The sequence below is a fragment of the Leptodactylus fuscus genome, chromosome 2, assembly GCF_031893055.1.
Source record: "Leptodactylus fuscus isolate aLepFus1 chromosome 2, aLepFus1.hap2, whole genome shotgun sequence".
NCBI lineage: Eukaryota > Metazoa > Chordata > Amphibia > Anura > Leptodactylidae > Leptodactylus > Leptodactylus fuscus.
The window spans coordinates 36,849,132-36,862,180 of NC_134266.1; positions in this window are offsets into that span (position 1 = coordinate 36,849,132).

The following is a 13,049-nucleotide window of genomic DNA, read 5'->3' on the forward strand; positions in this document are numbered from 1 at the left end:
ACTGACTATTTAAGAATACCTATATTTAAACTCCATGGACCACAATACTATAACTGGCATGAAGGAATTTCAGCGTTGCCATTTATAAAGCTGAAGGGTCTGGAACATTTGGAGCATATTTCAGGATGTCTTTAGGGCCCGGAAAACAAAAACAGTTTTGTACAATGGTGCTAGTGAGGAGGGAAGACCGCCGCAAATTATATCGCTGTGGGCTACACGTACGTGAACTGCATGGCCTGGATATGGGACAGACATACTCACTCCTAATAAAAGTCTCAAGACACAGACGTGTTGGCAGCGTAAGATGGGTTGGCATTTTTGTGAAGAACTAAAAGTAGATGAATTATGAATAAAACCAATATATGGATTTCTTATAAGGCATTTCAGTCACTTTAAAGGGAGTCTATCAGGTACATAACGCCTTCAAACCAATGATAGTGCAGTGCAGGGGCTTTCTCTTGGAGCGGAAACATGTCAATGTGGCTACCAACCGATTAAGTAATGCAAAGAGAATCATCTTGTTATGCTTATGCAAATCAGCCTCAAGTGCATTGGAGGCGGGGTCATTACAGTGACAGTAGGCACAGATACAAAGATAAAGGTAAAAAATAGTAGAGGGGATCTGGCGGATTCTTGATAATGGACTTGAGGGTTACGGTCTGATTTACTATAGTCAGCCAGCCACCATTGCACCCCATAGAGAGATCAGAGGTTATTTTAACTCCTTGGACAACCCTTTGAGACCTAGCTGACTACATAGATAGCTTCCAGTAATTTAGACGTTATGTCAAAGTGACCCCACAGTATAATAGAGACTCTGGGGAGGTGTAAAAAAATTTTTTTAAAAAAAACATTCATACTCATCTTCCCTTAGGGTAAGTTCACACAGGGTTTTTTGGACCGGAACCTGAGGCAGAGGCCACCTCAGGTTCCGGTCCAAAATACGGGTAGCTGCAGCTGGATGCCAGTGCAGTACACCGGCATCCAGGCGCGCACTCCGCTCCGGATTAGGCCCAAATGAATGGACCTACTCCGGAGCAGGGAGTGTCTTCAGGCCGAATTGTGAGGCAAATCCACCTGATAGAATGAGTATCTCGCTTCTTTTTCCAGGAGCCAGAACAAACCGGCTCCTGGAAAAAAGAACTAACCAGCTCCCATTGGTTTTAATGGCAGCCGTCTTTTTGGTACGGCATCAGAATCCTCACCAAAAATCCCGTGTGAACTTACCCTTAGTTGAGACAAATCTCCATTTGTTTGGTCTCGTAAAAAAGGAACAATTTGGAATATTAGAGTTGGTACAAGTTGGTTTGCCCATCTCTAGATAGAATCAACTCTCTGGAGATCCAAAGATGAAGCCTTCATTAAATCAGATTTATTATGCATTTTACACCAATTTTCTAGATTTTGAGCAAGAAATCTACAAATTTTACTTTTTTTCGGCACCCTTGCCACCTTTCCAAAAAAGTGCTGTAGTGAGGATGTACATCAGTGGTCCCATCCGTTCCACTAGATTAATAATAAAAAATATGGAGCAAATGTTGCTGGAAATCTATGGCAACTATGAGCTGGGAAAGATTTCCTTGCAGCAAAAATGTCCTGGGCAGAGGTTGCACCTCATCCTATATTAGGCACGCTCTCTGCCAGGGATGGGGCTATGATGGGAGTTCTTAGATCTCGTTCATTGTCTCCTGAGCTAGCAGGGAGCTCTCTACTCTCTACTACTCCAGATCAATTCCTAAATGAGACAGAGGTTACATCCTTGTGATGCTAAAACCCATGTCATAGCAGACACTGCATGGTTATCCAAAGAATGTTGCTCTCGTCTGATCCATGGTAATGTATAACTTCCATTCGATTTGGTATAGAATTCACTCCATATCAGCTCTAGGAGATCGCACCCAGTATGACCCCATTTACAGCTCTGGGTGATCCCATGGGAAAGCAAATATAGTACTTTATGGTTACTACATCAGCTCTAAAGAGACCCTGAAGAATGGCATCTATTCTCAGGTTACCCAAGAATCCAGACAGCCCTTGTATTCTTTCAGTCTTTCCAGAATCTGCGCCTTTCCCGTTCCCATTTATAGGCTCAGTCATTGGCGTTCTATTCTCTAGGATGATTTACACATATCACAGATACTATTCTTCTATGTCCACGATGACTGGCGATAGACATCATTTCCTAAATTTAATTTTGGTGTTTGTTATGTATTACAATAATGTTACCCTTGGAAAACTGATAATTAGAGAGACATACTGAGAGGGAACTAGTTTTTTCTAGTTTTTTGGCACTAAAGCAGCACATTTTTGTTCCATTAATGTTTGTAGCAAAAATGTAACAGTTCTTCCCTTTTCCAAATGGCTCAATGCTTTATTTTAGACAAGGAAGGAAAATCGACAATATTAGGGATCGACAGTATTAATAAGCGACAGTAGGGAACAGACAGTATTGTGCACGGATTGTATTACTAAATACCCCCCCTCCTACTGTATACTTAAAAATTACTGTAATGTTACCATTGGTGTCCACCCATTTTATGGCCATCTGTCCACTTTTAATGCCCACTTTCATCTGTTTGTTATCTGCTTTCCACTGTCCATGCTGCGGTGCAGGAGGCGTGCACAGTTTGATTCTATGCTTAGAGTTTTTTATTGCACTGTGTGAACACTGCTCTATTACCTATCTCTGTAATTGAATTTCCACCACACCCATCTCCTGAAACTTGTTTCCCTCTGTTCATCAAATAATGAATTCTAGTCTTGCCTGTGTGATTGACAGCCTGTTTACCAATCAAGCTTAGGGAGGGTCTTGGGCTTCCTACATACAGGCCATCAGCCCACACAGGCCTGCTGGCTGTTGTATCTCTGTCCTTAGACTTTGTCCCTGCCAAGCTCCTCTTTCTGTTTTTATTGTATTACTGATCTCTGACCCTTGGCTTCCTTTGTGACTATTCTCTTGGATTACGATTTTGTATTTCGTTGTTCAACTGTTACTGGACCCTTGGCTAGCTGACCTTCCTTTGTTGTTGTTTGTCTTGTCTACGTTCTGTGTTGTCACTTATATATAGGAAGGGCTTGTCGACCAGTTGTCCTCTGCTGGCGCTTAGGGCAGTGAGGCAAGCAGTTAGGGGCAGCGGTGGGTTCAGCTTAGGGCACACTGTCTTGTCGTGCCCCTTTCTCCAGGGCTCACCAGCAGTTACTAGGGAATTGTTCCTATTGCAATTCCCTTTCAGAATTTCATTGGCCTTTTTATAACCCAACCCAATGATCCATTTTTATCAGCTGTCACTCAGATGCAAATCCATTTTGTTAAAAACAGACCCATAGACTCATGGGGTCAGTAAGGCAAATAAAACAAGACAAAAGTAGGACAGTTTCTATTTTTTAATGAATATTATTCACTATCCGGACACGTATATGTACCCATTGACTTCCATTATTCTATAAACGGACATGTGTCAGGCATTAAAATAACATCTGTCACGTCCATTTTTTACTGTCCCTTCTAAAGTATACAACAAACGAACCCAAAAATCATAAAAATATTGTGTATACATTATAACTATTTTCTGAAATACAGTATATTTTTCGAGTTCAATTGGAAATTTCATCGGAGCAAAAAAAAAATGAAAGCCATAGTAACAAGTAAAAACAACAACTGGTCTAAAATAAAGTAAAAAAGTTAAATAATATAAAAGAACTAATTTATAGGAAAAGAGATTGAGTTACATAGAAAACAACTATACATTGACTTCAAAATACTCGGATCGCTTTAGCTCTATATTTTTATACTATCAAGCAATTAAAGGTGTAAAACTTCAGAGACTTCATGGAATTTTGCGGAATCGCGATGGAATATAACGTATTAATGGTAGAATAGCATGTTCAGCCGCGCACCCGGTCCGCCATGACTTTGTAGCTTGGTAATAATACACAGCTGTACAAACAAACATATTTTTATAGACTTTAGTTATTTGCAGGGAAAGGGGCAGTTAGTACGACATAAAGAGATCTTAGATTTTCCAAAGTGGTGACTTTAAGATTGTTTAAGACTTTCTGTTTATTTAGTATAGCCATTTTTACAATGGTCCTACTATTCATGTGGTATTCTATGCGGGCTGGCTGGATGAGTATTGATTTATTATATTTATGTGCATGTATTAATTTTGTCTAGACTGGTTTCTTGGTAGTTCACCATTGTAAGGACTAAGTTGTGTCTTTATACCAGCCTAAAAAGATTTTAGATTGGTTGTTTTTTTATCAATTCCTTCAAATTTTGTGAAAACCTGGTTTTAAACAAGGGAATGCAGCCTCATTTTATTGTCTGTATTACATTTGTAAAATACGGACTGAGTATAATTCTACCTATCAGAATGTACAGCGCAAGGGAAACCTATAGAGGGTGGAGCGGTCCATACACCTTCAATAACTGTCTACCAAATGTTTGTGAGACCAACATCTAGGGTTAGGCAATTTTGCCTAAAACATAATATCTCAATCTTATTTATACTTATGTTTTATTTCACTCTCAAATTTCTTGTTTTGTTTTTTTATAGCTAACACAGCTTTCTTATCCTTCCATACTGTTGAAAACGTCCCTACCCCTTTTAAGCTGAGTTCACACGGGGTATTTTGGTCAGGATTTTGAGGCCGTATTTGCCTCAAAATCCTGACCAAAAATACGTCTCCCATTGAAATCAATGAGAGCCGGTCAGCTCTTTTTTTTGGGAGCTGCTTGTTTCGGCTCCTGGAAAAAAGCACGGACATGCTCATTCTTCACGAATCCGTCTGAAGACACTCCCTCCTCCCGACTAGGCCCATTCATTTGGGCCTAATCCGGAGCGGAGTGCACTGCATCGGCATCCAGTTGCATCTACCCATATTTTGGACCGGAACCCAGCCTTATTAGACAGGGCGCCATTACTGATTTCCCCTTAGGGTCTCCCCCTTTTCTACTTTGAATTTTGTTTTGGTTTGTTTTGGTTTTTTTCGTGTTCACCTTATATCAGGGGCCGACCCTCTATTGAGTACTGATGATTTATCTAAATGTACTTCTTTAGTTACCTCTCATGAAGGGGGTTGTTCTACATCAGCAATCCAACTCCTTTGTTGGGATGGATATCTCATGTGCAGTTGATTTTTTTGTCCTGATTCCACTGGCTCCATTGTGAGGAGCCTCCAACAAATTTTACATCTATGAGGCTTCCTCAAGGGTGTTTTTACCCCACAGTATTTATGGGGGTCCTGTCTGATATATAGTCCATTGACTATTTTTTATTGTTTTCTCACACCAGCACCACTTTTCTCACATAGTTCTGGGCTGATTTTTTAATAGTTATTCATAAGAAATGTTAAGTTTTATTTTTCCCATATGGAGATTCATCTATAGGGACCTTTTTTTCTGTCTTAGTCTTGCCTGACATATGATAGGGTCCTTTGCTGATCTGTTACGATGTATCCCGAATGCAGTGTTCCATAGTGTTGACCATATCTTTCAGTGGGAGGAGAAAGCCTGCATGGAATATATCAGACTCCATGGCAGGAAGGTTATAATCAGAATTGGGCAATGGTGAAATAATCAAATTAGTATGATTAGTTTCCCAGCCCTGTCAACAGATATTCTTTTCAATCACATTTCCATACATATACATGCTTGGCTCAGCATGTCTATTCAATGGGAGAGAAGAGTAAGTGGTGTATAAAATTGAAAGTTTTTTGTGCCAATGATCGGAAACAAGACTCCTACCTTCTGCTCAATCCCTAAAGGGGTTTTCTCATCAGAAATATCCAATTTCAAAATGTAGCCATAGGGTTGAAGAGTTGATCCCAGGATGGAGAGCTAAGAATGTAGGTGATCTTCTATGGCAAACCAGATACATGTTGAGCTGCGTCAATTCAAAAATCAACCCTATCTGTACAAATAATATAATAATCTGTGTTAAATTTATATAATATTTTAATTTATTCATTTTACATAAACTTTATCAAATGCTTAGGGAGGAGAATGTCTACAAAGAGCATCTCTTACTGTGGAGGACCCAACATGGTCATGGACAGACCATTATTCTAAGGGAATTGTGTAATGCTCCTTTTTACCTGTGGTGGCACTGCAGGGAAATTTACAAGACATCGAAACAGATTACAGAAAATTTCTGAAGCTATCAGCAGTATAAAGGACTCTATCGACTAATATTGCTGCTTGTAGTCATCTATTGTTGACTTATGATAGGGTTGTATTAGGATCCTGATCTATACCATAAAAAGGATGTTAAAATCTATTTTTGAATACATATTGGTGAGACAGGTACTATACCTTGTGGTGTTACCTGTCTCGCAGAGGTAGTTCCTTCCCTATTAATGAATGCACTAACTGTTATAAACCCGACAAACAAGACTGTGCATGAGTGATAGCCAAGCACTGAGACCAGGGCAAGTATTCGCTTTTCCATCTAATTGAATTGTTTGTATGTTTTCTCAGTAAACCTCTAAGAAAGCATATTTATTCTGCTGGTAAACTAGCAGGCCAATGAAAATAAGCAAATCCAGATGGGAAAACAACACCAATGTCACAAACTACTGCAGAGTGTGGTCAATGTGTCCCGAAAGCTAAACAAATGGCATCAATCACCGAGGGGGAAAATGTAAATGAGACGTAAGTCAGAATAGCCTGATGGTTTATTATTCAATAGGTCTATTGACAAGGTACTGTAAACCGGGACCTGCAAAGCTTTTCTTCCCTGTCAAATTCGTGTAACTTACTGAAAAGACTACTTTTACATGTACAGTATAATGTACTGCGTAGAGTTAAAGAGAGAACACACGTAGTTTACTGGTTTGGAGCACTGGATTCGCCAATCCTAAGGCCTGGTTCATATCTGCGTTTGGTAATCCGTTCGGGGAGTCCACATGGGGACCCCCTCGAATGGACTACCAAACACATTGGCAAGTAGTGAGCTTATGAAAGCACATGTACCCCATAGACTATAATGGGGTCCATGTGCTTTCCACGTGGTCTCCGCATGAGTTATGCAAACTGGAAAGTAGTTCATGAACTACTTTTCTGTCTGCGTGTGGACCCCTCAAACGGACTACTGAACGCATTGACAAGCGGTGAGCAGTGAAGGCACACGGACCTCTAGACTATATTGGGGTCTGTGTGCTTTCCACGTGGTCTCCACACGAGTCATGCAGACCGGAGAGTAGATCATGACGTAATTTTCTGTCCTTTCTGTCCTCTGCCAGCAAGATGTCCAGGACTATGACAAACTAAAGGCGGAAATTCTTGCTCGGCTGGGGGTAACCACTGCTGTCCGTGCCCGGCGGGTACATACCTGGAGCTACCATATGGACAAACCTGCCAGATCCCAGATGTACGACTTGATTCACCTGGTGATAAAGTGGCTGGAACCAGACACCTGTACCCCTGCAAAGATGGTGGAGAAGGTGGTCCTAGACCGGTTCACCAGAGCTCTTCCTCCTGCGTTGCAGCACTGGGTTGGACATGGAGACCCCAAAGATGCCAACCAGCTTGTCAGCCTTCTGGAAAGGTACCTGGCGACTGAGGCAGAACTCCGTGATGGCCCTACGACGCGACCATCCCCCAGGAACACCCGGCGGAGGGCACCTCCTGGTAAGACTGTTCCGTTATTTGAGAGCAAAGGGAAAAGAGCTGGAGATGTCTTTTCTAGGCAGTCCACCAGCCCAAGAAGGCTCTGCTGGAGAAACCAGGGCTGGTACAGTGTTGGAGATACCATGAGCGGGGACATATTGCTGCCCAGTGCCCATTCACCTCTGAGCCAATGGACTGTGACGATGGTGGGCATCAAGCATTATTTGCCAGACCTGTCCGTGCTGCGGCACCAGGACTGGGCCTCAGGTCTGTCAAGTTGAGGTGAATGTCCATTCTGTCCAGACGTTGTTGGACTCTGGTAGCCTGGTCACTCTGGTGCATGCCAGCTTGATAGCTGGGGACTTTATCCCGGACAAACGTATGAGTGTTTGTTGCATCAATGGGGATGTCAAGGACTACCCCATGTCCAAGGTCACATTAGAGACTATAGTAGGATCTGTTTATTATGAAGTGGGTGTTGTAAAAAACCTTAGGCATAATGTGATTTTGGGACGTGATTTCCCTTTGTTCTGGGATTTGTGGGGAAAAGGTACAACCACAAAGACAAATGTGGAAACCCCGCCTACACCCAAAGTGCATGAAGAAAGCGACACCTTTCATTACAGGTCCTAGCTGGAGAGGAAGATGATGTCTCTTCCCCAGCTCCTGAGCCTAACATACCTGAATTAGAGGTCTCACGGGATAATTTTGGTACTGCAGAGTTGAGAGATCCCACTCTTGCTAATGCTCGTGATAATGTGACAGTTGTTAACAATGTGCCTCAGGAACCTGATACTGACCACCAATTCCCACATTTTGCTATGAATAATGACCTCTTGTATCGGGTTGCAAAAAGTAATGGGGAAATTGTGGAGCAGCTTGTACCAAAGCCATAGCGCCGTATGATACTTGATATGGCCCATAATCATGTGCTTGGGGGACACCTAGGTGCGGAGAACACAGGAGAGGATTCTCCAAAGATTTTATTGGCCAGGCGTGTACACGGAAGTGAAGGACTACTGTGTGTCCTGTCCTACGTGTCAGGTACATGCCCCAGCCCCACATTTCCATAGTCCCTTGGTTCCCCTGCCCATCATTGAAGTGCCTTTTGAAAGCATTGGTATGGACTTGGTCGGTCAGCTAGAGGTCACCAATATATTCTGGTTGTATTAGATTACACTACTCGCTATCCTGAGGTGTTTCCCTTGCGTTATACGACATCAGAGAGTAATGCCCGTGAGTTATTCTATATGTTTTCAAGAACAGGCATCCCTAAAGAGATACTGACTGACCAAGGCACGCCCTTCATGTTAAAGGTGATGAAAGAGCTATGCAAGCTGTTTAAAATTACCCACATATGGACCTCTGTGTATCACCCCCAGATAGATGGGTTAGTGGAGCGCTTTAATAAGACTCTCAAGCATATGCTTAAAAAGGTAGTAGAAAAAGATGGTCGTGACTGGGATTGCCTGTTGCTATACCTGATGTTCTCTATTAGAGAGGTTCCACAAGCGTCTACAGGTTTTTCCCCTTTTGAATTAGTCTATGGTAGACACCCAGGGGCTTACTAGATATAGCCAAACAAACCTGGGAAACGGAGGCTTCCCCATATCGTAGTGTCATAGAGCATGTAGCTCAAATGCAGAATCGCATTTCAACAGTCATGCCAATTGTAAAAGAGCATCTGCAAAGAGCACAAGAGGCCCAAAGCAGAATTTACAATCATTCTGCCAGAGTCCGAGAGTTTAACCCAGGGGACAGAGTCCTTATTTTGGTTCTTAGCGAAATGGCAAGGCCCATATGAAATTGTGGAAAAAGTAGGGCCAGTCAACTATAAGGTTCACCAACCAGGGAAAAGGAAGCCTTTTCAAATCTACCATGTGAATTTGATTAAGCCCTGGAACCAGAGGGAATCCTTAGTGGCCTCAAATACATAGGTGGGTGATTCGTTGCCACCAATCCCTCCAGTCCGTGTGAATGAGACCCTCTCACTGCCTCAACAACAAGAAGCAAAAGAGTTCTTGCAGAAAAATAGACGCAAGTTCTCTGATCTACCAGGGCGTACACACCTGATAGAGCACCATGTAGAGACAGAACCTGGGAGGAAAGTAAACCTCAAACCCTACAGAATACCAGATGCACGTAGGGAGGTAGTGTCAGCTGAGGTTAAGCACATGCTGGAGTTAGGTGTGATTGAGGAATCCAAAAGTGAGTGGTCTAACCCAATTGTATTGATACCAAAGCCCAATGTTACTTGGCAGTTCTGCAATGATTTTAGAAAATTGAATGAGATTTCCAAGTTTGACGCTTATCCCATGCCCAGGGTTGATGAGCTTATTGAGAAGTTGGGTAATGCCAGGTACATAACCACACTGGACCTGACAAAAGGTTACTGGCAAATACCTTTGTCTAAAGAAGCCAAGGAGAAAACAGCCTTTGTTGTTCCCCAAGGGCTATTCCAGTACAGGTTTATGCCATTTGGTTTGCATGGAGCTCCTGCTACCTTTCAGAGGTTGATGGACCAGATCTTGCGGCCACATCGTGACTACGCAGCGGCTTACCTGGACGATGTGGTCATTCACAGCCCAGACTGGGGAAGTCACCTCTGTAAGGTGAAGGCAGTACTGGACTCCATAAGTGAGGCAGGCCTTAATATCAACCCTGAGAAATGTGCTTTAGGGCTGGAGGAAGCCAAGTACCTGGGCTATGTCATTGGCAAAGTGGTAATAAAGCCCCAAATCAATAAAGTGGAGGCAATACAAAACTGGCCAAGACCGCTAACCAAGAAGCAAGTCAGGGCATTTCTTGGCATTGCGGGCTACTACCCGAGGTTTGTGCCAAACTTTGCCTCTATTGCAGCTCCTCTCACTGACCTGATGAAAGGTGGGAAGTAGGTGATGATCCACTGGACACCAGAGGCAGAGGAGGCGTTCCAGAGGTTAAAGCAAGCTCTATGCCAGCAGCCAGTGCTGATGGCCCCTGACTTTAGGAAAGAGTTCCTGGTGCAGACAGATGCCTCAAATGCAGGTCTAGGAGCGGTGCTGTCCCAGGTTGTGAATGGTGAGGAGCATCCAGTAATGTACCTGAGCAGGAAGCTGTCCCCCGCTAAGAAAAATTACGTCATTGTAGAGAGGGAATGTTTGGCTATTAAGTGGGCGCTGGATGCTCTGAGGTATTACCTCCTAGGGAGAAAGTTTAAATCGATCACTGACCATGCTCCTCTTACATGGATGAAAATCAATAAGGACAGAAATGCTAGGGTTACCCAATGGTTCCTGTCTCTGCAAAATTTTGTGTTTGATGTAGAACACAGGCCAGGGAAATTATTGGGAAACGTTGATGCCCTGTCAAGGGTGCATTGTATGATGGCCACAAATGCCTAGCCCTCCGGTCTGGAGAAGAGGGGGGGATATGAAAGCCGATGGCTGGTCAGGTAATGGAGGGGGTGTACATCTCACCCAGACTACTCAGGAGGGTGAGATGAGAAAACTCCAGGAATGAATTGATCTCATTAGATAACTTTTGTCTGCTGAGCATTTTGGTAAATGCTCAGTACTGGGCTGGATTTTTAGGAATGACAGGTAGGTTGGTAGTGGGACCTGTCATTCCACCCCCCTCCAGTCCACACTTTGGGGATGTTCTGGCAGCGACTCAGCTGCAGAGAGTCTCCTCGTCAAGGAGGCTTAAGAAGCCAGCTCCAGCAGCAACACTTTGGGCAGAGCTTGGCTGGAGAGCTGACAGAGAGGTCATATTTTTGCGAGCTGTGTCCTGAATGATTCTACTGGATTTCTGTTATTCTAGGTGAGGTAACCTATTCTATGTTTAGTTAGAGCCTAGATGGGCAGGCATTTATTTTTGTATTGTTTCCTTTTGTTGCTGCACTCTTTTTGAGTGAAAATAAACTCTACCTTTGTTTTGGACTGAAGAAACTGGACTTTTGTGTCTATGCCACCCCACCTAGCTACCCCAGACCCTGACAATATATATATATATATATATATATATATATATATATACTGTATATGTATAATAATTATGGTAGTCAACATAAAAAATTCATTAATTATGGCGGCATGTCCAACCAGGAGGTACACAAAAACTGTTGCACAAAAACATTGATAGAAATATAAAAAAAATCCCTGGAAAATTTCAAGCAGCTACGGAATGATGCTGGATCTGGATACAATGACAGCAGCTCCTTCCTCGACAATCACAGCTGTGATTACAGAGATGTTTGCATTGAAGTCATTAAACTAAGGAGCACACATTACTGAAAACTGAGAAAGAGACCCCATAACAAAAGAACTTCTAAATTAACCAGAGGAGAGACAATCTACGGAGTGATAAGACTCATAAAACCTGTAAATAGTCACCTGTTCTACTGCTACTAGAATTTAGCAGTTCCAGAGTTCTTGCATTGTTTGTAGTAGTGATAAAGATTTGGACCCTCAGTATTATAGGACATGCAATATCAGATGTGTCAGGAGATCAATATTATATAAGAAGCTATTTTTCATAGGACTGTTAGACACATAACCTCCTCAAGTTATATTGTAGGAGAAGCTACATCTCTAAACGAAAATAAGACTCAAGTTCAAGAAAATAAATGTCTAGAAATATAACATGTAGTATAGGTAGAGAGCAGTACAGTACCTGTAGTAAGGTAGAAAGCAGTACAGTACCTGTAGTACAGGTAGAGAGCGGTACAGTACCTGTAGTACAGGTAGAGAGCAGTACAGTACCTGTAGTAAGGTAGAGAGCAGTACAGTACATGTAGTACAACTAGAGAGCAGTACAGTACCTGTAGTAAGGTAAAGAGCAGTACAGTACATGTAGTACAGGTAGAGAGCAGTACAGTACCTGTAGTACAGGTAGAGAGCAGTACAGTACTTGTAGTATAGGTAGAGAGCAGTACAGTACATGTAGTATAGGTAGAGAGCAGTACAGTACATGTAGTATAGGTAGAGAGCAGTACAGTACCTGTAGTGCAGGTAGAGAGCAGTACAGTACATGTAGTATAGGTAGAGAACAGTACAGTACATGTAGTATAGGTAGAGAGCAGTACAGTACATGTAGTACAGGTAGAGAGCAGTACAGTATAGGTAGAGAGCAGTACAGTACCTGTAGAGGTAGAGAGCAGTACAGTATAGGTAGAGAGCAGTACAGTACCTGTAGTATAGGTAGAGAGCAGTACAGTATATGTAGTATAGGTAGAGAGCAGTACAGTACCTGTAGTATAGGTAGAGAGCAGTACAGTACATGTAGTACAGGTAGAGAGCAGTACAGTACATGTAGTACAGGTAGAGAGCAGTACAGTACCTGTAGTAAGGTAGAGAGCAGTACAGTACCTGTAGTAAGGTAGAGAGCAGTACAGTACATGTAGTACAGGTAGAGAGCAGTACAGTACCTGTAGTAAGGTAGAGAGCAGTACAGTACATGT